Source organism: Hypanus sabinus, chromosome 2, assembly GCF_030144855.1.
Source record: "Hypanus sabinus isolate sHypSab1 chromosome 2, sHypSab1.hap1, whole genome shotgun sequence".
In the NCBI taxonomy this organism is placed as follows: Eukaryota; Metazoa; Chordata; class Chondrichthyes; order Myliobatiformes; family Dasyatidae; genus Hypanus; species Hypanus sabinus.
Window position 1 is genome coordinate 147991672 of NC_082707.1, and position 27185 is coordinate 148018856.

Consider the following 27185-nt stretch of genomic DNA (forward strand, 5'->3'; position numbering starts at 1 on the left):
TTAATTTCGACTCTTAATGTTCATCTATTTTAGAAAGCATTTGTTGTTAATGGTATACATGTAACAGGACATAACCTGACTGAAGCATTTATTTCTAATCAGGGTTTATGAAAATCTCTTCCATGAACAAGCAAAGTTTCATTTAATTCATTAATTCCTCACATTAGAATAGTAATTGACAATGTTTGTTTTCAGAGAGAACTCAATTATATCAATATATGCTTGTTAAGACGATATAACAAAAGCACAATATACTCTTCCTACTAAAGTAATTAATGCTTCTCTGATCACATAATTGCATGAAAATAAGCATTTGGACACAATGGACTCCCTAATTGGATCTTAAATCTGCTAACATAGTGGGGCAAACATTCTCTTTCTGCCCTTCAAAGATTTCCTGCTGTGCACAGCCTGTTCCATTAACAGATTCTCATAGCAGCAGATGACCTTCGCTTCATCTGAGAAAATCAATTTAAAGCAATGTTACCATTACCAAGATCAGCAGAAAACAGTACCTGTGATGACAAAAAGATACATTGCAATTAGCAATGTAATTGCAATAAAATCCGATTTATTTGAACTGAACATTACTGCTGTCTTTCTATTGCTTTGCTTCATACTGAGGTTGATTCCAGGCTCCCTTAATACCACCAGGAACTGAATTCTCAAGGAGCAGCTCATGGACAGATAGAGAACCTATGCTTTCCTTGTGACTAAAACTCATGAATGATAAATCATAGGCTCTACGATCTGCCTTCCCAACCTACCCTTCCTTACTCTATACCAAGCAGATTAGGGAATCTGTTTGATTTCTGGCTCCTGCCGATGTTGTTATGGTTCTGTGGCAATCCAGTAAGAATTGAATAAAAGTTGTAAAATGTGACCAAGTCTCTTTGAATAACTTATATTGAAACTGCATTATTGTATATGCTGTCTTACAGATGCGCATTTTATCTGAGGAGTACATTTAAACAAGTCACATAGTACTTCAGTAAGATACAAAATTAAAATCAAGAGTGGCATTTATAGAGCAAAGATTGAGGTAAAGAACATTTTAAAATGAGAAGAACATTGATGGGACATGAGGGTAGAAGGAAACTTGGCAAAAGGTGAAGGCAGAGAAACTGAAAATTTTACTAACCGTGATGAAAATCTGAGAAAGTTAGTTCAATAAAAGTTGAAAACAAGCTCACTATACTGCACTATGGATAACAAAGTGAATCACAAATGAAGGTAATAAAACTAATGGAAATAAAATGAGCACAAGTAAGCTAAAAATAAAATGGTCCATATGTTAAGAGAACTAACAGAAGCATATCCCAAGATATACAAAAATAATTAATTATGAGCTTGATATATACATAAATAAGAAAAATAGGGCCAACAAATGATGAGCAGAACAATTATAGATGCAATCAAGATTGGTACTTTGTCTTAGTGTTTCTTTTTATTAAAGTTAACACGTCACCAGAAGATGAACTTTAAACAAATATTAGTATCATTAAGATGTTAACAAAAATATTATGGGATAAAACTTCAGGTCCAGATAGCATGGACAAGGTAATTCGAAAATAAATAGCAATAAGCAATGAGGCTGAGAGGATGGAGCATAAAATCGAAGATAAGTTGTTGAGAGACAAGAAGGTTAAGGTAGCTGAGGACAGATGTGTAAGTGCAAAAGTGGCTATATGAAGAGGTCACAGAGAGAGGGAAAATTTTCCATAGGATGCTTTTGGCAATGTTAACTAAGCCATATTCTAGTTAATATGAAGTAGGATAACCAGGAAGAATAATGCATGCTTGATGGACTGGGAGAAAGTGTCCCTTTTCATTTCCCTGGTTGCAGCACTGATTGCAAATACGTAAGTAGTCTTGTGATGCAATCTGAATTTATGGACAAAATCAGGAAGAGACCAAGGTGCCAAGAAAGATGACTTACAGCCAGCTAACAAATGGTTATAAATCAAATACCTAATTAAAATTAAGTAAAAGGAGCAACCAGCAATAACATTTTAAACTATTAAAGGGCATATTAATCAAAATAAATAGAGCAATTAAGTGCAAGGTGTGCAACATTCTAAATATAAGAGATTCTGCAGATGATAGAAATCTTGAACAACGCACACAGAATATTGGAGGAGTTCACCAATTCAGTCAGCGTCTATCGCAGGGAATAAATAGTCAATGACTTGGGCCAATTCCTGATGAAGCGAGTCCTGATAAAGGGTCTTGGCCCAAAGCATCAACTCCTTATTCCCCTTTATAGATGCTGCTTGACCTGCTGAGTTCCTTCCACAATTTAAGTGTGTTGCTCTGTATTTCCAGCATCTGCAAGACCGATGTGAATCCACAATCGATTCCTTTGACTTGCTGATGTTGAGTGTGAGGCTGCTCTTGCAACACCACTCAATCAACTGAACTATCTCATTCCGGTACTCCCTGTCACCATCTGAAGTTCTGCCAACGGTGGAATCATTGGCAAATTTATGGATGGCATCTCAGCTGTGCATAGCCACGCTCTCAGGAGTATAGAGAGAGTAGTGCATTGGGCTAAGCAATATCATCGAGGTGCACCTGTGTTGATGGTCCGTGAGAAGATGTTATTACTGATTCACACTGACCATAATCTCCTGATAATGAAGTTGAGGGTCTAGTTGCAGGAGGAGTTACACTGAGGACCAGCTTTTGAAGTTTATTGATTTGTACTGAGGGGATGATGGTGTTGAACACTAAGCTGTATTGGACCATCAACAATTTGGTGTAGATATGTTTTTTATTCAGTGCTTCAAAGCCAAGTGGAGAACCAGTGAGATTCTGTCCACTGTAGACCTACTGTAGTGGTAGGCAAATTGCCTTGGGTCTAGGTACTTGCTCAGACAGGAATTTATTCTAGCCAAGACCAACCTCTCAAAGCATTTTATCATGGTAGAGGTGAGTGCTACTGGGTGAATTTTGTTAAGGCAGCTCACCTGGCTCTGCTTGGGCACTGGTATGCTTGATGTCCTTTTGAATCTCAGTGTGCACCAGTGAGAGGTTGAAGATATCCTTGAATATTTCAGCAGGCTGCTTGAACTGATTTTCAGTACTATGCTAGATACGCTATTGGAGCCTGATGCTTTGCGAGGGGTCACCCTCTTGAGGAATGTACTGACATCAGCTTCTGAGACAGAGAATACCGGGTTGCCAAATGCTGCACGGATTTGCACAGACATGGTGTTATACTCCCTTTCAAAGCATACTTAAAATGTGGTGAGCTCATTGGAGAGTGAAACATCAGTACCACTTATGGTGTTAGGTTTCACTGATAAGAAACCTGCCACAGCTATCATAGTGTCTCTAATTCCCTTTCTACTTTTCAATGGTTTTCTGTAGGTCGTACCTGGACTTCTTGTTGGGTTTTGAATCATTGGTTTAGAATGCCACAAATATAACCTTCAGTAGACTGTCCTGGTTCATCCAGGCCTTCTGGCTTGGAAAGGCCCGCACTCATCCATGCTTGTCCCGAAGAAGTCAGTGACAGCAGTGGCACTTTCATTCAGACTCAAAGATGAATCCCTGAATACGGTCCAATCCAATGATTTAAAGCAGTCCTGTAAGTTTACTTTGCCACCCTCGCTGCAGTCCACAGGCTCTGCTTATATGGTGGGAGTAGAAGTACAGCCAGATAATCAAACTTGTACATGCACGGGGTGACATTGTAACTGCAGTTGATGGTGGAGTAACAGTGACTGAGTATGTTGGCTCCTCTGGTTCCGCAGGTGATATGCTGGTGGTAGTTGGTCAGAGATTTTTGTATCCTCACCCAATGTTTTCCATCTCCATCCCACCCTTGTCTTGCCCGCTTATCAGCTTACTTACTCATTAGATCCCAGAATCTGTAACCTCTTTACTCTTTATAAAGTTTGAGTCTCAACCTCCACCTCCCATTCCCCACCTGTCTTCATAGGTCTTCCTTTGAAGCTTTCCTTATCTGGCTCTGACTGTCCCCTGACCGGTTCTATTTGCCCATTCTCTCTCTCCCCACCTTGTTCTCGCTGTCACCTGTCAGCCTCTCCTCGATTCTCTTTATTCTGGCTATCTCACCTTTACAGTCTGTCATGACACAGGGCCTTGATCTGCAAATAGTTGAGGAAATAACAAGCAGAACAGACATTTTCTCCACGTCCACTCTATCCAGGTTTTTCAAAATTTAGTAGGTTTCGATGAGATGCCTCATAATTCTTCAGAATTCAGGTGAGTACAGGCCCAAAGCAAACAAATGCTCCTCGTAGATTAACACTTTCACTCCTGGCATCATTCTAGTAAATCTCATTTGGAGTCTCCTATGCCAGCACATCCTTTTTTAGATATGGTGTCCAAACTGCTCACAATACTCCAAATGCCTTATAAAGTTCAACATTTCAACCTTTCTTTTATATTCTAGTCCTCTTGAAATAAATGTTAAGATTGCATTTGCCTTCCTTACTGTCAACTCAACCTTCATGGATCTCCCAAGCCCCTTTGCAACTCTGATTACTCTGCACTTGACAACAAAGCCAGCAATTCTATCATTCAGAACATGAAAATTAAAGGTGAAAAGTTGCGGACCTGTGGTGAACTACGTGTGCCTGTCTGGACACACCCACCCCCCCCCCCCCGCTGACTGCTCCTGTGGCTCCTCCCACAGACCCCGGTATAAAGGCGATCGAGGCCTGAGCCCGGCCTCTCAGTCTCCAGGATGTAGTATGGTGGTCAACCACTGCTTGTTCCTTCTTTCAGTCAATAAAAGCCGATATCTCGCCTTACGTCTCAGAATGAATTATTGATGGTGCATCAGGACCCAACACCAACCCTTGCATAACACTACTAGCCACCAGCAGTCTACCAGAAAAGGCCTCTTTTATTTCACCTCTTTGCCTTCTGGCAACCAGACGATCTTCTATCTCTACTAGTATTTTTCCTGTAATATCACAGGTTCTTGTTTAGCAGCCTCATGTGTAGTACCTTTTCAAAGGCTTTCTGAAAACCCAAGTAAACACCATCCACTGACACTCCTTTGTCTATCTTGCCTGTAACTTCCTCAAAAAATTCCAACAGATTTGCAGAGAGATTTAGGCTGAACGATGGCAGATGGAGTTTAATGCTGATAAGTGTGAGGTGCTACATTTTGGTAGTACTAATCAAAATAGGACATACATGGTAAATGGTAGGGCATTGAAGAATGCAGTAGAACACAGTGATCTAGGAATAATGGTGCATAGTTTCCTGAAGGTGGAACCTCATGTGGATAGAGTGGTGAAGAAAGCTTTTGGTATGCTGGCCTTTATAAATCAGAGCATTGAGTATAGGAGTTGGGATGTAATGTTAAAATTATACGAGGCATTGGTGAGGCCAAATTTGGAGTATTGTGTACAGTTCTGGCCACCGAATTATAGGAAAAATGTCAACAAAATAGAGTACAGAGGAAATTTACTAGACTGTTACCTGGGTTTCAGCACCTAAGTTACAGAGAAAGTTTGAACAAGTTAGGTCTTTATTCTTTGGAGTGTAGAAGGTTGAGGAGGGACGATAGAGGTATTTAAAATTATGAGGGGGATAGATAGAGTTGACGTGGATAGACTTTTTCCATTGACAGTAGGGGAGATTCAAACAAGAGGACATGAGTTGAGAGTTAGGGGGCAAAAGTTTAGGGGTAACACGAGGGGGAACTTCTTTACTCAGAGAGTGGTAGCTGTGTGGAACGAGCTTCCAGTAGAAGTGGTAGAGGTAGGTTCGATATTGTCATTTAAAAAAAAAATTGGATAGGTATATGGACAGGAAAGGAATGGAGGGTTATGGGCTGAGTGCAGGTCGGTGGGACTAGGTGGGAGTAAGCATTCGGCATGGACTAGAAGGGGCAAGATGGCCTGTTTCTATGCTGTAATTGTTATATGGTTATATTTGTCAGGCAAGATTTCCCCTTAAGGAAACCATATTGACCTTGGCTTATTTTAACAAGTGCCTCCAAGTACCTTGAAACCTCACCCTTATTAATACACACTAATAACCTCTGAAGTCAGGCTAATTGGCCTACAATTTGAGTGACATTTGCAATTTTCCAGTCCTTTAGAACTATTCCTGAATGTACTGATTCTTGAAAGATCATTACTAATGTCTCCACAATCTCTTCAGCTACCTCTTTCAGAACCTTGGGCTGTAGTCCAATTGTACAGGAGACTCATCTGCTTCACATCTTTCAGTTTCCCAAGCACCCTCTCCTGAAATAGTGAGCTCCTTCACTTCTACCCCCGACTCTCTCAAACTTCTAGCATACTGTTGGATCCTCTACAGTGAAAACTGATGCAAAATATTTATCCAGTTTTCCTGCTATTTCTTTGTTTCCCATTTCTACCTCTCCAGCATCATTTTCTAGCAGTCTAATGTACAGTCTTGCCTCTATTTTACTCTTTATATACAGTTCTAGAGAAAGTTTTGGTATCCACTTTTATATTATTGGCTAGCTTACCATCACATTTAATCTTTTATTTCCTTATTGATTTTTCAGTTTCCTTCTGTTGGTTTGTAAAAGCTTCCCAATCCTCTTGACTCCCATTCATTTTTGCTCTATTAAATGACCTCTCTTTTTCTTTTATGCTGTCTTTAACTTTCCTTGTCATGGTTGCTTCATCCTCCTCATAAAATACTTCTTCTCTGGAGTAAACCAAATCTTCCAAGTTACTCCAGAGGTTCTTGCCTGTGCTGTTCTACTGTCATCACTGCTAGTGTCCAATTCCAAACAATTTTGGTTTGCCCCTCTTTCATGCCTCTGTAGTTACCCTTACTCAACTGTATTGCCAATAAATTCAATTTTAGCTTCTCCCTTTCAAACTGCATGGTGAATTCTATCAGATTATAATCACTGCTTCATAAGGATTATAAAATCTGGTTCAGTGCACAATACCCAATCCAGAAATGAGTTTTCCCTAGTGGGCTTGACAAGCTGCAACAAAAAGCCAGCTTGTAGGCATTCTACAAAATCTTTCTCTTGGGATCCAGCATGATTCTTCCCAATTTATCTGCATATTGAAATCTCTCATGACCATTGTAACATTTCCCTTTTTGCATACATTTTCTATCTCCCATGGTAGCCCACATACTGGCTACTGTTTAGAGGTTTAACTGGCTACTGTTTAACTCCTCTTAGGGTCTTGATACATTTGGGAGTTTTATAATTCTACCTGCAAGTATACCAAATCTTCTGATCTTCTGTCACTCCCTTTAAGGGTTTTTTTTTTAAAAGCAACAAAGCCAATCCACACCCTCTGCTCACCTGTCTGTTCTTTTGATATGATGTGTATCCTTGGATGTTAAGCTGTTAGCTGTGATCTTCTTTCAACAATGATATGGTGATGCCCTCAATGTCATACCTACAAATTCCTAACTGCACTACAAGGTCATCTACAGTTGTGCTAGAAAGCTTGTGAAACCTGTGGTATTTTCTGTATTTCTGCATAAAAATGAGCTAAACTGTCTTCAGATCTTCACACGTCCTAAAACTAGATAAAGAGAACCCCATTAAATAAATAAGACAAAACATTATACTTGTTCATTTATTAATTGAGAAAAATGATCCAATATTACATGTATTTATTGGAAGAAGCATGTGAACCTTTGCTTTCAGTAACTGGTATGACCCCCTTGTACAGCAATAACTTCAACCAAACATTTCCAGTAACTGTTGATCAGTGCTGCGCATCAGCTAGGCGGAATTTTAGGCCATTCCTCTTTAAGAACTGCTTCAACTCTGGGATGTTGGTGGGCTTCCTTGCATGAACTGCTTGCTTCAGGTCCTTCAGGTTAAAGAGATTAAGGTTATTTCTTTGACTCAGCCATCCCAAAACACAAATTTTCTTCTCTTTTAACCATTCTGTTGATTTATTATTGTCTTTTGGACCATTGTCTTTTTGCATTATCCAACTTCTATTAAGCTTCAGCTGATAGACTGCCACCCTGACATTCTCCTGTAAAATGTCTTGAGTCAATTTTGAATTCATTGTCCCCTTAACGATTGCAAACTGTCCAGGCCCTGAGGTGGCAAAGCAGCCCCAAACCATGATGCACCTTCCACCATGCTTCACAGTTGGGATGAAGTTTTGGTGTTGGTGCAGTGTCCTTTTACTGCCAAACATAGCAATGTGCATTTCTGCCGAGAAGTTCAACTTATGTCTTGTGTCTCCTCAGAATATTGTCCCAGTGCATTGTAGAGCATCCGGGTGGTCTTTTGCAAACTTGAGACTTGCAGCAACATTTTTTTGAAGAGCAGTGGTTTCCTCTGTGGTGTCCTTCCATGAACATTGTTCATGTTCAGTGTTTTTCTTATAGTGGACATGTGAATAGAGACTTCAGAGATTTCTAGAGAATCTCAAAATTTCAAGTTCTAGAGATTTCTGCAGTTCCTTTGCTGTTACCCTTGGGTTCTTTTTCACCTCCTTCAGCATTACACATTGTGGTCTTGGTGTGATCTTTGCAGGATGCCCACTCCTAGGGAGAGTAGCAACAGTACTGAATTTCCTCCATTTGTAGTCAATTTCTCTTACTGTGGACTGATGAACACTCAGGTCTTTAGAAATGCTTTTCCAGCTTGATGCATCTCTACAATTCTTCTTCTAAGCTGCTCTGAAAGTTGTTTTAATTGAGGCACGGTTCACGTAAAGAGATGCCTCTTGAGAAGAGCAGACTGACTGTGTGTCTTTTTTAAAGGGCAGGGCTCCTCTACAACCCATGCCTCCTGTCTCATCTCATTGATTGGAACATCTGACTGCAAATAATTTTTGTAGAAGGTATTACCTCAGAGGTTCACATACTTTTTCCAACAAATACATGTAATATTGGATCATTTTTCTCAATAAATAAATGAACAACATAATATTTTGTGTTATTTATTTAATTGGGTTCTCTTTATCTAGTTTTAGGACGTGTGAAGATCTGATCACATTTTAGGTCATTTTATGCTGAAATAGAGAAAATTCTACAATGTTCACAAACTTTCTAGCACCACAGTACCTTACTTGGTATACTTCATGCATTCAAATATCAAGTCAAGTCACTTTTTATTGTCATTTTGACCATACCTGCTGGTACAGTACATAGTAAAAATGAGACAACGTTTTTCAGGACCATGGTGTTACATGACACAGTACAAGAACTCCACTGAACTACATGCAAAACAACACTGTGCTGCCTTTATGGCAGTTATTTAGTTTATAATATTTTCGCTTAGTAATTCATTTGTTAGCATTCTAGTTAAAGTTAGGATTGTTTAAAGTTGTCTGTGAGAGATCGCGGCATGCGATGACGTCACATCCGGATTCGCCGCGTCCTGTGGGAAAATACCGGTTTGGAGAAACGGGAAGGTGGGGGTCGAGACATGTGCGAGCGCGAGCAGCAGCAGCGAAGTTTTCTCTCTACGTGCCAGAAACATTGTGAAAGCAATGCTGTGAGTTATGAGATAATCGATATGTTGAATTAAAATGTTAACGCCGATCCTGTTAAAAGTAACGACGGTCGATAATGTTTATGTTTTCGTTAGTTAAAGAGTTGTGGATAGTTTGCGTTGAAGTGTATTTAAAACAGTCAATGGTGTAGGTAGACTCTGACTGTATGCTGCACTTTAATGTAATGTAGTTGTTGTAGTTTTACTTTTGCAAGTATTTACAATGTAATTGTAATATCAAGAAGGAAACAAATGCTGTACAAATCGTGTATTGTTTTATCAACAGTTTTCACCATAAGTCAATGTGGAAGAGTGAACAGTAAACGGTTAATCTTACTGTGATCCTGTCGTTATTAACAAAGGTTTATCTCGGTTTTTAGTTCCGCGTTATCTTACACGCCGAGCGAGAACACTACAAACGCAGAAAAGAAAACTACACTAGACTACAGACCTACCCAGGACTGCATAAAGTGCACAAAACAGTGCAGGCATTACAATAAATAATAAACAAGACAATAGGGCAAGGTGTCAGTCCAGGCTCTGGATATTGAGGAGTCTGATAACTTGGGGGAAGAAACTGTTACATAGTCTGGTTGTGAGAGCCCGAATGCTTTGGTGCCTTTTCTCAGATGGCAGGAGGGAGAAGAGTTTGTATGAGGGGTGCATGGGGTCCTTCATAATGCTATTTGCTTTGCGGATGCAGCGTGTAGTGTAAATGTCCGTAATGGCGGGAAGAGAGACCCTGATGATCTTCTCAGCTGACCTCACCATCCGCTGCAGGGTCATGTGATCCGAGATGGTGCAATTTCCGAACCAGGCAGTGATGCAGCTGCTCAGGATGCTCTCAGTACAACCCATGTAGAATGTGATGAGGATGTGTGGTGGGAGATGGACTTTCCTCCGCCTTCGCAAAAAGTAGAGACGCTGCTGGGCTTTCTTTGCTATAGAGCTGGTGTTGAGGGACCAGGTGAGATTCTACGCCAGGTGAACACCAAGAAATTTGGTGCTCTTAACAATCTCTACCGAGGAGCCGTCGATGTTCAGTGGGAAGTGGTTGCTCCGTGCCCTCCTGAAGTCAACAACCATCTCTTTTGTTTTGTTCACATTAAGAGACAGGTTGTTGGCTCTGCACCAGTCCGTTAGCTGCTGCACCTCCTCTCTGTAAGCTGACTTGTCGTTCTTGCTGATGAGACCCACCACGGTCGTGTCATTGGCGAACTTGATGACATGGTTCAAGCTGTGTGTTGCAGCACAGTCATGGGTCAGCAGAGTGAACAGCAGTGGACTGAGCACACAGCCCTGGGGGGGCCCCGTGCTCAGTGTGATGGTGTTGGAGATGCTGCTCTCAATCCAGACTGACTGAGATCTCTCAGTCAGAAAGTGTAGGATCCAGTTGCAGAGGGAGGTGTTCAGGCCCAGTAGGCTCAGCTTTCCAATCAGTTTCTGAGGGATGATTGTGTTGAACACTGAACTGAAGTCTATGAACCGCATTCGAACGTACATGTCTTTTTTTTTGTCCAGCTGGCTTAGGGTCAGGTGGAGGGTGGTGGCAATGGTGTCGTCTGTTGCGTGGTTGGGACAGTATGCAAACTGCAAGGGGTCCAGTGAGGAGGGCAGCAGGGTCTTGATATGCTTCATGACGAGCCTCTCGAAACACTTCATGATGATGGATGTGAGTGCTACGGGACGGTAGTCATTTAGGCAGGACACTGAAGGAAATATAACACCTCCAGTTTTGTATTCACTACCCTACTTTTCAATTCAGTCTCCATATTTCCTAAAGATAAATTCTTAATTCTTTCTAAACATTTTGTCTTATTCTTTATTCTGGAGACTTCAATAACATCTCTTGCTCACTTCTTCCTTTTAAATTTATCCATACTTTTCCAAACTGTTGAAGCCACGCACACTCACCACTCCCCCCAACTATTTAGTTGAAAGCCTCATCCACAGCCCTAGCTTTTTGCAATTCACCTGGAAGTTGGTTCCAGCATGATTCAAGTGGAGCTCATTCCACTGGGACAGCTTCCCCTTTCCCCAGTACTGGTGCTAATGTTCCACAAATTGACTCTCACCAATCTTTGAACCATGCATTAAACTCCCTGATCTTATTAACTCTGTACCATTTTGCATGTGGCTCGGGTAACAATCCCAAGATTATTACCTTCATATTTTAGTCCCTAGCTGCACAAATGCCCTCAGCAGAACCTTTTTCCTTGTTTTTCCCTATGCTGTTGGTACCTACATGAGTGAATCTCCAAATTCCTCTGCAGGTCAAATGTCCAAAACTCAGGCACCAGGCAGACAACACAGCCTTCGAGACTCTCGATCCTTACAGTAAATATTTACCTTTTGGATCCCCCTACCTGTCTTACTCACAGTCAAAACTTCTTGTTCCTGGCCACGGATCGAACTTAAAGTAATGGATGTGGCTGCCTCCTGAAACACATCATCCGGATATCTGTAGGTTTTCATAAATAAAATGGCAGAGGCATTTTAAGTTTAAGGGGAACAGTAACAACTCACTCTATTGTCAACCAAACACAGAACATAAAGTGCAGTAAAAAAAACTTCACATCATTACATCAACACATCAGACCAGCATCTTAAAGTAAACCCCAAATTAATGTTGGTCGTTGTGAATTATGCATATGCTTCCACCCCTTTTGGTCCTGGCCATTGAGAAATGTTTGGCTGTGCCTGTACCTCAGGTTTTATGAGCCTGAGCTGAGGTAAAAAAAATAAATGAGCAATAAATATTGAGAACATGAGATAATGCACCCTTGAAGATGTGTTCATAGGTTATGGGAACAGATTAGTGATGGGGCAAGTGAAGTTGAGTGAAGAGCCTTACTATTCCTGAACCAGCTGGGTGAGTCCTGAGGCTCCTGTACTTCCTTCCTGATGGCAGCATGGAGAAGAGAATAAGATCTGGATGGTGGGGGTCCCTAATCATGGATGCTGCTTTCCTGCCACAACACTCCATATAGATGTGCTTGATGTAAGGGAGGGCTTTACCTGTTACGGACTGGTCCATATCCATTAATTTTTGTAGGATTTTCCGTTCAAGGGTATCGGTATTTTCATATCAGGCTGTGATGCAGCCAGTCAATATATTCTGCACTGTACATCTATAGAAGTTTGTCAAAGATTTACATGCCATGCTGAACCTTTGCAAACTTCTAAGTAAGTAGAGGTGCTGCTGTGCTTTCTTCGTAATTGCACTTGTGTGCTGGGCCCAAGACAGGTCCTCTGAAATGACGATCCTCTCCACCTCCGATCCCCCAATGAGAACTGGCTGATGGGCCTCTGGTCTCCTCCTGCTGAAGGAAATAATCAGTTCCTTGGTCTTAGTGACATTGAGTAAGAGGTAGTTGTTGTGGCACCACTCGGCCAAATTTTCAATCTCCCTCCTATAAGCCGATTCATAACCACCTTTGATTCAGCCTACAACAGAAATGTCATCAGCAAACTTATATATGGCACTGGAGCTGTGCTTAGCCACACAGTCATGAAAATCATTTCCCACACACTAAACATTACTGTTGCTGGTGAGATGGGTTAATTTTAAAGTTTTGTCTCCAGGCTCTGGGCGTTTGACTCCAGTCATTCATCTACAAACGATCTCATCTCACATGCTGACAATTGTCTCACATTTCTATTGCACGATAATAGCATGACAGTGGCTACATTTCATCGGGAGTTTGAGGAGCCTTGATATGAAACCAAAGACTCTCACAAATTTCTACAGATGTACCATGGAGAGCATTCTAACTGGTTGCATTACTATCTGATATGGAGGGGCCACCGCACAGGATCTGATAAAGCTGCGGAAGGTTGCAAGCTCAGCCAGCTCCAGCATGGGAACTAGCCTCCCCAGCATCGCGGTTATCTCAAAAGGTGATGCCTCAAAAAGGTCGCATCATCATTAAGGACCCGAGACGTGCCCTACCATCAAGAAAAAGGTAGAGGAGCCTGAAGAGACACACTCAATGCTTTAGGACCAGCTTCTTCCCCTCCACCATTAGATTTCTGAATGGACCATGAACCCATGTACACTATCCCATGTACAGTGCCTTTTTGCAATTCTTATTTAATTTTTTAAATACATATTATTGTAATTTATAGTTTATAGTAAATATGTTTTGCAATGTACTGCTTCCGCAAAACAACAAATTTCATGACATACAGAATGCCAGTGATATTAAACCTGAATCTGCTTCTGATTCATTGGTGGTGTGGCGTGAGGCAATACAACATCATAGCATTAAAACTTCTTTACAACAGGAAAGGAACATCTCTCTTCTTTAGAATTAGTATCAGAATCAAATTTATTATCACTGACGTAGTACATGAAATTTGTTGTTTTGGGGCAGCAGTATAGCGCAATACATAAAAATCAATAAATTACAAAAATAAGTAAATTGTGCAAGAGAAAAGGAATAAAGAGTTAGCATTCATGAGTTCATGGACCATTCAGAAATCTGAAGATGGAGGGGAAGAAGCTGTTCTAAGCTGTTTGAGTGTGGGTTCTCAGGCTCCCTGCTGATAGTAATAAGAAGATGGCATGTCCTAAACGGTGTGGGTCTTTATTGAATTGACTTTGTTTCTTGCATCCTTCACATACACGAAGAGTAATCTTTACGTTAAGTCACAGTCTAAATGTGCAGTGTGCAGTCATAGTAATTTATAATAAATAGAACAGTCAGTGTAATATAGAGTACACTCAAGTCAGTGTGAGTTCATCAGTCTGATGGCCAGGTGGAAGAAGCTGCCCTGGAGCCTGTTGGTTCTGGCTTTTATGCCGTGGTACCGCTTCCCGGATGGTAGCAGCTGGAATAGATTGTGATTGGGATGGTTTGGATTGGGATGGCAATGATCCTATGGGTCCTTTTCACATACCTGTCCTTGTAAATTTCCGAAATCATGGGAAGTTCACAACTACAGATGTACTGGGCTGTCCACACCACTTTCTGCAGAGTCCTACGGTTAAGGGAGGAACAGTTCCCATACCAGGCAGTGATGCAGCCAGTCAGGATGCTCTCAATTGTGCCCCTATAGAAAGGATTTGAGGGCCCACAACAAACTTCCTCAACTGGCTGAGGTGAAAGAGGCACTGTTGTGCCTTTTTCAGCACACACTGGTGTGCACAGACTACATGAAGTCCTCAGTGATGTGGATGCCGAGGAACTTGAAGCTGTTTACCCTCTCAACCCCAGATCCGTTGGTGTTAATAGGGGTTAGCCCATCTCCATTCCATCTGTAATTTACAACCAGCTCCTTTGGTTTTGCAACATTGAGGGAGAGGTTGTTTTCTTGACACTACTGTGTCAGAGAGATGATTTCTTCCATGTAGGCCACCTCGCTATTGTTTGAGATAAGGCCAATAAATGTGTCATTGGCAAATTTAATTAGTAGATTGGTTCTGTGGGTGACGATACAGTCATGGGAATACAGGGAGTAAAGGAGGGGACTCAGTACGCGGCCCTAAGGGGCTCCTGTATTGAGAGTCAGAGGGTTGGTGGTGAGGGAACTCACTCTTACCACCTGCTGATGATCTGACAGGAAGTCCAGGATCCAGCTGCACAAGGCAGGGTCAAGGCCGAGGTCTTTGAGCTTCCTGTCGAGCCTGGACAGAATTATGGTGTTGAATGCTGAACTGTAGTCCAAGAACAGCATTCTCACATGAGCATCCTTCTCCAGATGTGTAAGGACGGTGTGTAGAGCAGAGCCTATTGCATCATCTCTTGATTGGTTGTGTCGATAGGTGAATTGTAGGGGGTCCAGTTTGGGTGGTAGCAAGCTGCAGATGTAATCCTTGACCAGCCTCTCAAAGCATTTGCTTATTACTGAGGTGAGTGCGACAGGACGCCAGTCGTTCAGGCATGTTACCTTGGTCTTTTTTGGTACAGGGACAATGGGGGATAATTTGAAACACAAGGGCACTCTACACTGGGAAAGGAAGAGATTAAAAATGTTAGTAAATAGATCTGCTAGTTGTGCTCACATCCTAAGCTCTCGCTCTGGGATGCCATCCGGTTCCACAGCCTTGCGACTGTCCACTCGTTGGAACAATCTGCGTACCTCAGCCTCAGAGCTGACCAGGCTGCAGGTTGTAGTGGTGGCTTTCCTTGGAGGTTTAGAGTTAGTGACATTGAACCGAGTGTAAAAGCGATTGAGCTCATGTGGCAGGGAGGTCACGATGTTGGTGGCACCACTATGTTTGGCTTTGAAGTCTGTGATGGTATGCACAAGCCACAAGCCACGTGTGCTAATCTTGACTCAGTCTTCTCCCTATGTTGTTGGACGCTGCCTTCTACAAGCAATGTCTCTTTAAGATGTCGTCAATAGTAGAGAGATTTGTGCCTGTGATGGAGCTGGCTAGTCTATGACCCTCTGCAGCTTCTTGTGTTCCTGTGCACTGGATGCTCCATACAAGGCTGTGATGTACCAGTAAGAATGCACTCCACTGTACATCTACAGAAATTCGTAAGACTCTTTAGAGACATCCCTATCTCCTTAAGCTCCAAATAAATAAGAGGAACTGATGAGCTGCCTTTGTGACTGCAACAGTGTGTTAGTCCCAGGATAGATTCTCTGAGGCCTTGATGCTCAGCAACTTTAAGCTGGTTATCCTTTCCAACACTGACCTCTCAATGAAGATTATTGTATGACTCTTGACCTCCCTTCTCTGAGGTTCACAATCATTTCCTTGCTTTTGCTGACACTGAGTATAAGGCCATTTGCCACTCACCACTCACTAGCTGATCTACCACACCCTGAAAATCTTTCAATGCCATCTTCTCCACCCCCTCCACCAGAGACTCCTGTGCAACACCTTGCCCATATTGTATCAGGTGCAAAATGATTTCTCTTTTAGTTGCATATACAGAGAATCTTCCCTGTACGATCTATAGGTTTGCTATTGCATGCTGTCCTGAAGTGGTGTTTGCTTCTCTAAGGTAATCATAGTATTTACCCTTACACAAGTCATTACTTTATTCTTAATCCTTGACCTTTCCTTTATTGTTTTGAAAATACCTTTCCTGAAGCCTCTTCTACTATCCTAGTTATACAGTTCTCTGGGAAATTTAGTTTAAATGAGTCCTGTCCAAATAGAATAGCTTCTCTATCACCAGGGGCCCTTGAATTAAAACGTCTTTTCTTTCAGTGACATATTTGAAGTTCTAATCCATATCTTTTCAAAACTGTATGTACCTCAGGGAACAATCTGATTTCAACTTCAGCTCCACTAACGTTCTCACCAGTCCCTTATACCCAATTCGGCCTTTATCACTGATTCGTAAACAGATCAAAACTGAATCAGCCCCTCCCTCTCCAAGTCTGTAAAGAAATAATTTAAGCGCTGCATTGAGATTAAGCAGAGCCAACAGAACTCTTGGTAGCAACTGCAGAGAATAGTTTCTAACCATTGATGAAATGTTCCTTTCCATTACCACTTTCATTTTTGCTCCCACTGCTTGATTGGCCTCTTGTACAACACGTGTATTACCTTACAGGCTGTTCTTTCATCCACACTGGAGTGTTTACTTGAAAACAAACCACAACCACAGAGAGATTAAGCCAGGTTACTCAACACTGTATGACATGCTTCCAGACAACGGATTTCCAAATCAATAGAAGTGCATTTCATCTTTTATTATGAAACCAGCAAAGATGAATAATCTTATAGCGATTAAAAAAAACTAATGAATCTAAATTAGTAATATAACAATCGAATAGTGATATTAGCATAACTAAGTAAAGTTAGTGATCTAGTTAGCATTACAATAATGTCTCATTTAGTGGTCTACAAAACAAATATCATTCCTGCCTGCCTCTAACTCTCAACTGGACAGATGACTAAGTGTGAATACGTAACTATAATCATTTGCTTCTGCCTTGCCCCAGCCCATGTGACAAATTACCATAATAAACATGCTACAAAGTACCATACAGACAGAAAATAGATACATTGCGTATCTATCCAGATCTGCTATTACCCAATTTGTATAATGTCTTTGAATCAAAGTACTCTGGAAATTTTAGGATGTCCAACATCCTGTTACACTCCATCCAACAACTCTTGCGTTCAACGTCATTGGGATGTAGACACTTACTCTGGAACTGGTCAACCAGGATGACAAAGTTATCAGCTTGTTTCAACGTCCTGCAGCTGCAGCACTCCAACTCTATCCAACACTACATTGTGCATTTGCATTTAATGTATTTTATCAACATTAATTATTTACTCAGCCGGCTGGTGGTGTGGTGACATCCACACCAGACTTCGTGACGAGTGGTCCCAGGTTCGAATCCAGCTGGTTCCTTGTACCCCTTCCATCTGTTCTGGGTTGAGCATGGAACTAGCAACTCGGCCTCATAAAAAGCAGACAAATGCTGAAGAAGTGGCAAGGTTGCAGAGAGGAACAACAATTATTTATTTGATGTCATTTAAATGATTCAGTATGTATACTCAAATGGCAAAATAGTACAACAGTGGCTGACAAGGGAAGTCAAAGCTAATGTAAAAGCAAAAGAGAGGGCATACAACAGAGCAAAAAATAGCAGGAAGGTAGAGGTTTGGGACGCTTTTAAAATCCTACAGAAAGCAACTAAATGAACCGTTAGGAGGGAAAAGATTAAATATGAAAGCAAGCTAGCAAATAATATCAAGGTGGATAGAAAAAGTTTTTCCAAGTACATTAAAAAAAAGAGAGACATGAGAGTTTATGTAGGACCACTAGTAAAAGAGGCCGGAGAAATAATAATGGGGGATCGAGGAGATGGCCAGTGAACTAAATGAGTATTTTGCATTATTCTTCACTGTGAAGGACACTAGCAGTGTGCCAGACGTTGAAGGTTGTGAGGGAAGAGAAGTGAGTGTAGTTACTATTGAAAGGGAGAAGTTGCTCAAAAAGCTGAAAGACCTAGATGTGCCTAAGTCACTTGGACAAGATGAACTGTACCCTAGGGTCCTGAAAGAGATAGCAGTAGAGGATGTGGAGGCATTAGTAATGATCTTTCAAAAAATCATTGGGCTGGAACGATTCCAGAGAAGTGGAAAATTGAAAAGGTCACTTCACTCTTTAAGAAAGAAAGAGGTGGCAAAAAGGAAATTATAGACCAGTTAGCCTGACCTCAGTAGTTGGGAGGTTGTTAGAGTCAATTGTTAAGGATGAGGTTATGGAGTACTTGGTGACACAGGACAAGCTGGGACAAAGTCAGCTTGGTTTCCTTAAGGGAAAATTGTGACTGATGAAGCTGTTGGAATTCTTTGAGGAGATTACAGTAGGATAGATTAAGGGAATGCAGTGGATGTTGTATATTTGTATTTTCGGAAGGCCTTTGATAAGGTGCCACACATGAGGCTGCTTACCAAGTAAAGAGCCCATGGTATTACAGGAAAGTTAATAGCATGGTTCAAGCACTGGCTAATTGGTAGGAGGCAGCGTGTGGAAATAAAAGGATCCTTTTCTGGTTAGCTGCCAGTGGCTATTCGTGTTTTGTAGGGGTTGGTGTTGGGACCACTTCTTTTTATGCTGTATATCAATGATTTAGATCAGGGGTGTCAAACTCATTTTAGGTCACGGGCCGGATTGGGCAAAATGCAGCTTCATGCAGGCCAGATCAGTTGGGCGCGTGCGATCGCAGCTTTCATTGCATCCGTTTTTTCAGCCTGTTCTCATGTGTCTCAGTCTCTGCTATAACTACAAAGTGTTTCACTTCACAAATCCCGTTTCTTATGAAGAAGACTGCTGAGCAAGCATTATTTTTATGATTGGTATTAACTTACAATCATAGGCTTCATATCGCCAGGCCATTAGTAATTAAAATAATAGATCTATCTAAAATGATCTCGCAGGCCGGATATAATTGTAGGCCAGGCAGGATATGGCCCGCGGGCCTTGAGTTTGACACCTATGATTTAGATGATGAAATAGATTACTTTGTTGCCAAGTTTGCAGATGATACGAAGATTGATGGAGGGGCAGGTAATGTTGAGGAAACAGGAAGGCTGCAGAAGGACTTGGACAGATTGGGAGAATGAGCAAGAAAATGGCAAATGAAATATGACGTTGGAAAATGCAATGTTATGCTCTTTGTTAGAAAAAATAAATGTGTAGACTACTTTCTAAATGGGGAGAAAATTAAAAATCTGAGATGCAAAGGGACTTGGGAGTCCTTGTGCAGAACATCCTCAAGGTTAACTTGCAGGTTGAGTTGTTGGTGAGGAAGGCAAATGCAATGTTAGCATTCATTTCAAGAGGTCTAGAATATAAGAGCAGAGATGTGATGCTCAGGCTTTATAAGGCACTGGTGAGGCCTCACCTTGAACAGTTTTGGGCTCCTTATCTAAGAAAAGATATGCTGGAGAGTGCTCAGAGGAGACTCACAGGGTTGATTCTGGGAATGAAAGGGTTATCATTTGAGGAGTGTTTAATGGCTCTGGGCCTGTACACCCGGGAACTTAGAAGGATGAGGAGGGGATCTCATTGAAACCTTTCAAATTTTGAAAGGCCTGGACAGAGTAGATGTGGAAAGGATGTTTCTCATGGTGGGGGAATCCTGGACAAGAGGGCACAAGCTCAGGAAAGAGGGGCGACCATTTAAAACAGAAATGCAGAGAGATTTCTTTTGGCACAGGCTGGTGACTTTGTGGAATTGTTAGCACATGCAGCTGTGGCGGTCAAGTCATTGGAGTATTTAAGGCTGAGATTGATAGGTTCTTGATTGGCCATGGCATCAAAGGTTATGGGCAGAAGGCTAGGGAATGGGGCTGAGGAGGGGAAAAAAGGATCAACCATGACTCGATGGGCCAAGTGACCTAGACTAATTCTGCTCCTATGTCTTATGGTCTTATTTGCAGAGTGATGATCTTCTCAACACTGATTTCTTAAGTAGAGTAACTATTTCTATTGAATCTCTACCATTTTCGAATGAAGATTACCATATTTTTCAAATCTTCCCTGGTTAAGCTTTGAATCGGGTAGAATTTAGAAAAAAAAGGAAACACGCGTTTCCTTTGCTTCTTCACAGGCGCTTCCTCAGAGATCACTAAGCTGAACTGTTTTCTATTCTCCTGTAGCATGTTCAAACATCTGTTAACATTTAAAGTTTAACAGGTTCAGCACCCTGCCGATACATTGTATGAGCAACAACCACTAAAGCACGCCATTAACACTATATTCAAAAAATACTAGAGTAAATCAAAAACTAGGAAACTTAAGAGCTGCTATTCAATTAATATGTTGTCCCTAAGAGTCTTTAATATTACATTAGGTAGGATTTATTTTTTCCTTTGTAAGAAATTCCTCCTTATCATTTAGTCTATAAGGCTGATTGTCGCATTCTTTCCATAGTGTCATTGCAATCTTCTTCTTACTCATGAGCCCTAGCAAGGAATTGCTTAAGAGCTGACGTAACTTTTAATACTCTTAAGTAAATAGTTGTTACAGTAGCTATCTTTTGCCATGTCATGGAACACTGTAACCTTACATCTTCAAATCCGCTTTGTATGTGTTTTTTTAAACAATTACCCATCATAATTGTAAGTGAACATCATTGCAAAATTTTCTCCTTTGATCTCCATGTAGTAGAAATTGTTTTCCTATCGAAAGTTCACTAATAACACTCCAGGCATTCATTAGGAAATATGTGAGAACAATTAATTCACTGATTTATTTTCTCTCTAGTCAGTGTGGCTTTCCCCGGTTTGAATAAATTAGTACAACTCCCTGACAGCATGAGTAAAGTGAAGCTTCTCTCAATTAATGCATCATTGGTATGCTTAACTTATCAAACACAATATTTTTTGCATATGTCGTCAATTTATCTATTCCGTTTCATAGTGCCACGATTTACTCAACAGTTCACACCATTACTATTCCCAATGTGAATTTCTAATAAATTAAACCAAAACAAAGCCAATTCTTTGTGTCATATCTGCAAGGGATAAAATTAAGAACTAGTCTGCAAAAAGCACATAAAATTGTAATAACTGTTAGTACTTAGCATTACATCAATAAAAGTTAAAATTATCAAAAAGAAAAATAACTGAACATACACACACAAAAGACTGGAGAAGCTTAGCAGTTCAGGCAACATCTATGGAAAGGAATACATTTCACCAAGACCCTTCACCAAGACTGAAAAAGAAGTCAGAACAAGCCAGAATAAGAGGGTGGGGGAAGGGAAGGAATACAAACAAGAAAGGTAATCGGTGAAGCCAGCTGAGGGGGAAGATAGGTGGCTCAGGGAAGGGGTATGAAGTGAGAAGCTGGAAGGTGATAGGTGGAAAGGGTGAAGGGCTGAAGAAGAAGGATTCTGATAGGACAGAAGAGTGGACCATGGGAGAAAGGGAAGGAAGTAGGCCAACAGAGGGAAGTGAAAGGCAGGTGAGGTGAAGAGAAAGGGTAAACGGGAAGGGGTAAGAGCAATTGGCTAAGCCTCCAAATTGATGGTACAAACATCAGTTTCTCTAACCAGGTCATTTCTACCCTTTACTCCTTTCTTTTTCCATTTCCCATTCTGGCTCCCCTCTTACCCCTGAATTCACTCTGTATGGCATGCATTGCAAAGTCTGACTGTGCTAGAGTTGCAATGCACTGGTGAATCTGCCTCTCCTGTCATATGCCAACCAGACACAGCTTAGAATTAGAAAGACCATTTATCTGAATGGGGATACCTGACCCAACAATTAAGAAGAGAAAGGCAAGTTTGTTTTTTGTTGAGTAAATCATGACCATTAAATTGTGACAACACACACAAAATGCTGGTGGAACGCAGCAGACCAGGCCCCTTCTATAAGGAGAAGCACTGTCGATGTTTCGGGCCGAGACCCTTCGTCAGGACCCTTCGTCGTTAAATTGTGATATTTGTTTTAGTGTTAATTACTTACTAATTTTTTAAGGTGTTACAGTTTTGTATTTCAAAAAAATACTGAACTCTTTTTAAACATCCCTGCCAATCACTTAAGAAGCCCAGGTCTAGGTGTGCCCTTGCTCTATCTTGATACCCAACTCTGAGAATGAGTAGCTCTGGATGGTTGAATGTATCACTAAGCTCCAGAGCCTGGACCTCGATACCTTCCTGTGCAACTGGATTCATGACTTCTTCACTTACCTCTGTCAGTATGAATTGGCAGCACATATCCTCCACGATCACCATCAATACAGATGCACCATAGGGTCTACTCACTTTTGCCCCTTCCTCTACTCACTTTGTACCCATGTCTGTGTAACTAAGTACAGCCCCAATGCTATATTTAAGTTTGCTGATGACACCACTGTTGTTGGTGGAATCAAAGTGGCGATGAATCTGCATACAGGAGAGAGGTTGAAAATCTAGTTGAGTACAGTAGTACCACAACAACAACTTCTCTCTCAAAGTCAGCAAAACCAGAGAGATGATTACTGACTACAGGAGGAAGAAGCCCCAAGTCTGTGAACCAGCCTTCAGTAGTGATCAGAGGTAGAAGGTGTCTGTAACTTTAAATTCCTTGGCAAGATTATGTCAGAGGATCTGTGCTGTGATCAGTACATAAGTGACAGCACAAAGAAAGCATACCTGCACCTATACTTTCTTAAAAGTTAGCATAAATTTGGCATGTTACCTAAAACAGATTTGTATAGATGCACAGTGGAGAATGTCCTAACTGGCAGCATCATGGCCTGGTAGGGAAACAGCAATGCCAAGGAACTAAAAAGTGTACAGAAAATGGTTGATGCATTCCAGTCCATCACAGCCAAAGCCCTCCCCACCACTGAGCACAGTTACATGGAGCATTGCTCAAGAAAGTACTGTCCATCATCAAGGATCCCCACCATCCAGACTATGCTCTCTTCTTGTCACTACCATCAGGTAGGGGTACAGAAGCCTCAGTTCCCACAACACCAAGATCAGGAACAGTTATTATCCTACATCTTTCAGGCCCCTGAACCAGCATGGACAACTTCACAATTCCACAACCTACAGACTCACTTTCAAGGACTCTGTAGCCACATTCTCAGTATTATTTATTATTTTATTTGCATGATTTGCCTTCTTTCACACATTGGTTGTTCGTCAGTCTTTGTTTTTTGTATAGATCTTCATAATTTTTATTGTTTTTCTGTATTTCCTTCCAATAAAGTGAATCTCAAGATAGTATATGGTAACATATATTGTATGTACTTTGCTAATAAATTTATTTAGACTTTGACATCGACAAGCTCTTGTACCAGGCCATTGTAGGCTTGAGGAGAACCCGGGGAGTAAGGATGATGAGATGGGATGATCTTTTTAGATCATTCAAGGAATATGGACCTTGCAGGCTGAGCCATCATTTAATTGCCGGCACCTCATTGCCATTGAGAAGGTAGAAAAGTGAGCTGACTTCCCAAAGCACTGCAGACGTGAGCAGACGAGGCAAAACTGTTAGGGAGGGAACTGCAGCAGGATTTTGATCCAGTGATGGTGAATCCTAGTGCACATAATGCAGCCATTCAGTTCGTGCCAAAAACATTGTACTGACCCTCAGGACAAAGCATTGGTTTGGATCTTACTTAAATGCTGCTGGTCTGCTGTAATTGACCTGTCAGGGATTGTAGGAAATTACCAGTTCTGATGCTGAAGCCACCAGTAGGTTGGGTTTGGGATGACAATAGGTGGAGTAAATTTCTGGGACCCGGGTAGAACTCCTGCTTTCCACATTCTGCAAAATTAAGATGTGTGAATTTTCTGGGACTCTTTAAAACAGTTCCCAGCAGTTACTTTAACAGCTATCTGTTTGATTGCTCATAGCGTGAGTCAATCAACTGGCATCCATTTGTGTCAGGATATTGTATTGATGGTCCTATAATTATTATAGGGTCCTAAATTGGTATTGGCAGCCATCCTCCTATTGTAAGCAGGCGGTCTGTTCTTCTGTTAATATGTTCTCTTGAATGCGGCCTCAGGTGGTACTTGCTTAATAGTGGTGTGGCTCCATTTTCACGACTGACTTCCCATTTTCCAGGTACAAATAGAGCAGTGTAAGTTAAATTTCTCCCCCAGTGCTGCTTAACAAAGTGAGTTTAAAACAAAAATTGCACACATTATAAGATATGGGTACAGCCCTATTGATTTAACTATCCTGTTGAATTCTATTGCTGCTTTATAAAACAGGCCTTTTGCAACTGCATAAAATTAGACCAACAGACTGACTCAGTTATAATTATCAGCATACGTTTTTCCTAATTATAGTTTTTTTTGTACTCATCGTTCAGCTTTAACCTATGTAAGCAACTAAAATTGCTTGAATAGCCAAAAGAAAGTTTCCCACAGTCACTGGCTACAGAAAACAGCATTGTCTTTCCTCAGCTTGATGGACAACATTTTTATAAATGGTAACCCGTCTGTCAATGGCACCCCTTACTGAAAAGGCAAAAAAGAGAACAGAATGAACTCTGCCAATATCTGACAAAGCATGTTAGCACATAATCAGCCATTCATTAGTTGAGCAGCTGCCTATGGGACCTGTAATCAACACAGGTGCCTTCAGCCATTTCCCATTCACACATAAAAGCCAAAAAGCACAGGATACCTGAAAAAACAGTTTATTACAACCTGTCAGACTTCCATATTCTAGACCCAATATTTATGTGGGATTTGGAAGAGGGCAGTGGGAAAGACATTGAACAATGTTTCATGCAGAAAAAATGAACAAGTATTCCCTATAATTGGCTAGAAGAGATTGGCTGGAAGACAAAGGGAGAAGAAAGCAGCTTTTCAATTATAATGTTGTTAACTCTTTGGGGAATGGAGTAGCATTGGTAGCCAAATTCACAAATGTAACAGGTTGTATTAATTTATTCCTTGAATAATATGGACGCTTTTTTTGATTCTGTTAAGAAATTGGTGAAAAATAATTTTGTTAGATTAATACATAGATACAGTTAATTATATTTTCAATACAGGTAATGGTTATGGATAAGAAGATATTTTAGGCAAGATAGCTATACATTTAAAATGATTAGTTATGATAAATTCCCATATAATATAATAAATTATTTAATAATGAATTTCACAGACTATGACATAATATTTGTTTTATCAGCTTAAGATAATAAAGAGTTCATGCTCTTGTAATTTTAAAGTATAGTTTTGGAGAATATCTAGCCGAAAGTACATGTGATAATGGAAATAATTTTCCCCCTTCTTCATCTGAACCAATGATTTCAATGGAATAAAATCAGACTTTTTGTATAACTGGTTTACCACATAGATGGCTAAGTTGAAAGTGACAACAACATCCCTCCATCTGCCTCAATTTTGTTGAGTCATTAAGCTGAGAACATGAGTGGAGTTCATAGAGCTGCTGTACTCTATGTAATAAGGCATACAAGAAAGATAATTTTACGGAGATGTGCAGAATGGAATTTTATACTTCACACTAATTTGCCAAAACATGAGCCAGTATACTAAGTGATAGCTAATGAAAGTGGAATTACATTGTCACTGGAGTCTAGTGGTGGGGTTCTACAAGAAGAGTCCAATGCCTTCATGCTGAACCAGAATATATTTAGAAGAGCAGTTAAAAATTGATCAGAGGTGGAATTTAAAAACAGCTTCAAAGGAAGAAGGGAAAGTAGTGAGATACAGACATCAAGAAAGTTGATTCCATGGCAACAGTCATTGTTGCTGCTGTTTCACCTGAAGAATATATGGTATAATGCCACAAGCAATCACTTCGCTACTAATGTGTAAAACATTTGTTAAGGAAATTATGCAATGAATAACTATTTAGCAAACATGCTAATAAAGTTCTTAAAAGTGGAAAATATCTGCAAGGAGAGAAAAACAATTGCAGAATATTCAAGGAACATTTATTAGACAAATGTTTATACTGTTAAAGAAGTGGATCATAAAGACGAGAGTATATGGGAGCTCGGTTGTTTTTCAAAATGCTTATGAGGTAAGCCTTCTGTAGGGTTCAGCCCATCTTTACACTATATTTAATAATTGAAATATAATGCCCAGGACAACATGATTTTTAAATTTCCAGATGAAACCTAACAAAGATGATATAGTTAATTCTTTCAAATATAAAATAGAGTAAAATCCAAAAAAAGACTGATGTATTTCAGTAAGCAAGTATAAGGTGCTAAGTGTTGTTTAGAACATGGCAAAGGTTATTATGAATGGAATCAGGCTTAAGTGCTGTGAAAGATAAGATATCAAAGGATATTAAATAGAGCAGACTAGAAATATATTTTAGTCTATTGTGCCAAAACTGTAATATGAAAAAATATTGTGCTCTGCAGAATACCAAATGGATCCTCTGCTGTGAGTTCAGCATATGCCACTGAGCATGAATTGTTATGTCATTGTTTCAGGTTGTTTAAGTTGTAAAATTAACTTGGGAAATTTAAGGTTTTATTTCAAAAGAGTAGAATATAAAAATGAAGACACAATAATAAACAAAAAAATAGTTCCATAATTTGGGAGGTTTTAATACCGACTTTTTGGAGGGGAGGCAACCCAAATATATCAGCTTACTACTCATTGTAAAGCAATATAAAAACAACAAAGAACTTGAAACATGGGCTCTTTTATTTGGCTAAGCCAAAATTGGATTTGGTGTGCTACATGTTAAATCAGAGTTAATCAAAAATGAGGAATTCTTACCTTAGGGAAGTAGTATTGTGATTTACTCTTGCTAATATTTGTTAGAATCCAACCTGTGTACTCCACACACACACAGTGGCTTTCT